We start from the raw sequence: 4389 nt of genomic DNA on the forward strand, positions 1-4389 counted from the left end.
TCTGACTTCGGTATTAACAGTATGAGGTATTATCCTTATTCATTTTTATAATTCAGAAGATGTAGAAAGTCACTGACTTAGAATAATTGCTTTATGCATTATAGATGTGAGGAGCTCTGGTGCCTTAGTGGTTAAAGCTTTCATCTGCTAAGCAAAAAGCTCAGCGGTTGGAACCCACCAGCAGCTTTGCAGGAGAAACAGGCAGTCTGCTTCCATAAAAGGTTACAGCCTTAGAAACTCTGTGAGCCGTTCTGCTCTATCCTAAAATTTTCCTATGAGTTAGAATTGACTTGATGTCAGTGCTTTTTGTTTTTTATTGTAGATGCACCATGAAAAAAACAAAAACAACCACAAAACCTTCCTTACAAGATAAAATTTAAAGATTCATTATTTCCTCCACCGGTTTTTCTATTTTTCAATCTATAAATTTAAAACTCTGTGTCTTTCTTTTGTATCACCATATACAATTCAAAATACCATTCTCCTTGAAAGCATGTGATGAATGGAATATAGTTAAAATGTGATAATTAATGGTATGTTCTGTATCCTGAAACATACATGACACAACAAATGTGACAGATTATTTTAGAGGAAGTTAAATTGTTTATGTACATTACTAGTTTTAATTTTTTTTTCTGTGAATTTGCTGTTAGCTTTGTACAAATTCCAGAGTAGGTTAGATGCTTTTCTGACACATAAGAATTTATTAGACACATGTGTATATTTTTTCCTAGCTTGCCATTTTCTTTCAATTTCATTTGCATATGCTTTTAACCTGCTAAAATGTTGACATTTTATAGAGCAAAACCTATCAATGTTTCCATTGATAATTTATTTCATTGTTTTTATTATCCATGTAATGATCTGTCCCATCCTGAAATCCATTAAAAGTTTACTGATTAATTTCTTTTCTTTTAAAATATTAAATTTTATACCTTGCTCTTTAATACTCATTTCTGGTGCACAATGAGCTTTTAAATTGAAATTTATTCAAATAATTAATTAATTGCTCCAAATATTTTTCTTGAAATTCAGTTGATTTATCCTGAATTAAAATTTTTCTTATCAGTTTACATTAATTTTAAGCCACATGTTAACACAATATTGTTTATATTACATTTTAACATTTGATGGAACATGTACCCTTAATTCTCCCCTTTTTCTTTTTTTCTTCAAAAGATTGTATTTTCTCATTTAGTAGTTCTACATCAAGAACTATGGAGTTATTTTCTCTAGTACATTGAAATCTTGATTGATATTTATTAAATTTGCAAATTTAATTAATTGGGAAGAATTGAATAAATTTGTAACGTTCAACCTTCACATTCAGCAATGTAATGCATTAGTTATTTAGTTCTTCCTTCATAATTTGTTTATTCATATATTTTGTTAATTTTCTATTATCCTTTTTTGTCTTGTCTTAAAAAATGATCTGTGGAAGTTATCTATGAGTGTATATTTTAAATTCAGTAACTCTTGGACATACACATTTTAATTACTTCTCCCAGTCTTTGGCTTATTTATTTTTAATATCTTTTTCATATGGAAATTTTAAATTGTTATGTAGTCAACCATATCAGGCTTTTCAAAGGAAAATATCTTCTTTGGATTTTTTTGTATGTGTTTCTGTTTTGTGGGTCTTGTTTAAGAAATCTTATCCTTTAGGAATGACATATGCTTTTTTTTTAAAAAAAAAAATTTTCTTGTGATGAAAATATAAAAAATATGGAACACTTCATGAATTTGTGTGTCATCCTTGTGCAGGGGCTACGCTAATGTTCTCTGTATCGTTTCAATTTTAGTATATGTGTTGCCAAAGCAAGCCACATATGTATATTCTTATATATTCAGTTTTACATGTTTTGCTTTTTTTCATATTGATGTGATACTACTTTATATGTGTGATGTGAGGTTGAAATCTGATTTTATCTTTCTCCAAAAGCTTGGAGGATTGTTCTAGTATGATTTATGCAATGGGCAAGTCTTTGCCCTCTAATTTTAATGCCATTTCTGTAAAATACCAAGCTATCAAAGTGTCCATTTCTCTGTATATGATCCTTTCATCTTTGTTTTTACTAGTGCCTGTACCCCATTGTTTCAATTGCCATATTTCATTGGATGCAAGATGCCATCTGTTTTAAGATGCTCTATTATTTAAAATAACAAAAGAACAAAACAAAACTTGCTGCCATGGAGTCCAACTCAACTCATAGCAACCTCTCCTTGGGTTTCTGAGGCAGTATCACTACGGAAGTAGATTGTCCAATCTTCCTTCCCAGGAGTGGCTGGTGGGTTTGAACCACCAGACTTCTGGTTAGCTGTCAAATGCCTTAGGAACTACACTATTTTTTTTTATGATTTAAAATACCAATATGAAATAAAAATGATGTGAATTTAACCATAATATACTGTTGATAAAGGAAAAGATCCTGATTTCAGAGAATTTAAAATGTAACCAACTGATGAAATGTTGTACAGCAGAAATTTAGCAATTTAGCCCTTGCTTACCTTTTAGCATGCTAAGTTTACTAAAACTCTCTTGCCTTTTAATAAAGACTGAGTATTAGATTATCTGGTAGCATAGTGGCTAAGACACTTGCCTGCTAACCAGACAACTGGCGGTTCAAACCCACCAGCCACTCCTCGGAAGGAAGGTTGGGCAATCCTACTTCCGTAGTGATACTGCCTCGGAAACCCAAGGAGGGGTCGCTATGAGTCAGTTATGACTCAATGGCACATAACAACAACAACAACATTAGATTATATTACATGCTTTCTTTAAAACTGATGACATTATCACATTTTTTTCTCCATTAATTTGTTAATAGGGTAAATAATATTATATAGGTTAATGTGTGAGTGGTGAATTAGATGAAAATTTCATAGGATGTAGAATAGTTAAATAATTTAATGAAATAATGTAATAATTTGAATTGATAAAATTAATACATTTAATGTAATTTTTATAACATTTTATTATTATTTTGCATCTGTGCTTGTAAATGAAAACTGGCCTGTATTTCTCTCTCTCTTATATTTATTTTGTGGTTTGAATGTCAGTGTTATACTAAACTCAAATATATTGTATATAGTCTCTCACTTTTTTGTTTTCTAAAACATGTCAGTTTAAATTTACTTATAAAGTCTCTGGGCCTAGAGCTTATTTTTGTACTTTGATTTAAATACCTAACTAATTTCATTTAATAATTAAAGATCTACTTAAATATTCTTTTTGAGTCATCTTATAGTTTTGGTTGGGCAATCTACTTCTGTAGTGATACTGTCTCAGAAACCCAAGGAAGGGTTGCTATTGAGTCAGTATTGACTCAAAGGCAGTGAGATAGTTTTGGTATTAATTTTTCTCTATTTTCAAAATTATTGGCATGAAAATAATTAATAAACCCTAGAGATGGCTAAAAAGTTAAGAAAATAAGTATAGTACAGGGGATACAATATGAACAAAATAAGGTAGTACTTTTAAATCTAAATTTATCAGATATATTAAATACGAATATTCTAAATACTCTAGTTTAAGACAAAGATGCTGTGTATAAAAAGATGAACCTTAAATATAAGGATGTGGAGAGATAGAAATAAAAAATCTGAAAAAGAAAAACCAACCATTAATTAAAATAAAGTTAGATATGCTAGCTAAGCAAGTAAATTCTAAGGTAAGAAGCTTTATTAGAGACAAGAGGACTTATTAATAGTGATAAAAATCACACAACCAGGAAGATATAAAATTTGAAAATTTACCAGCAAAAAGTGATGTAGTGTCCCAAGTGAAAAGCAAGAATTGACAGAACTAATAGGTGAAATTAAAAAAAAAAAAAATCCACAATCATAGTTGGAGATTTTACATTTCTCTCAGGACAGCACAAGGAGGTTAAAAAAACAAACAAACAAAAAATGCTCTAAGCAACACAATTAAGTAATCCAAAGTGACAACAAAAATGACAAATATGGAATACTACATTAACAACCGAAGAACCTGCATGTTTCTTGTGTGCATATGAAAAATTCACCAAATAAGCCAAATACTGGATCATAAAACAAGTCACAACAAATTTGAAATAATGCTGTATTCAGACCACGCTGTCTCACCATAGTAGAGCTATGCTAAAAGTTAACCATAAAACATGTATTAAAAAATATTTGTGAATATTTTGAAATAGTTATAGACATAAAGTTGCAAAAATAATACTATTCAATCAGCTTCCTCAAATAGTGACATCTCATCATTGAATTTCTATCAAACAATTAAAGAAAAAAAAGCTAAAACAAATCTTGTACAAACTTAGAAGAACTAGAATGAGTCATTACTTCCTAATTTACTTCATGGGGTCAGCATCATTTTTATAACCAATATCTGATAAAGACACTTAAATA

At 29.8% G+C, this 4389-nt stretch overlaps 1 non-coding gene across 1 annotated transcript; it reads right to left on the reverse strand.

Annotated features, from left to right (window-relative positions):
- Window positions 1-1719: 1719 nt before the first annotated feature.
- On the reverse strand, window positions 1720-1824 carry LOC122151561. The gene has a single exon (XR_006164212.1). It is a non-coding gene; the product is annotated as a U6 spliceosomal RNA (small nuclear RNA).
- Between the last annotated feature and the right edge of the window lie 2565 nt (window positions 1825-4389).

This window comes from Orycteropus afer, unplaced genomic scaffold (genome assembly GCF_000298275.1).
Source record: "Orycteropus afer afer isolate SDZICR_OR568_19922 unplaced genomic scaffold, OryAfe1.0 scaffold00567, whole genome shotgun sequence".
NCBI lineage: Eukaryota > Metazoa > Chordata > Mammalia > Tubulidentata > Orycteropodidae > Orycteropus > Orycteropus afer.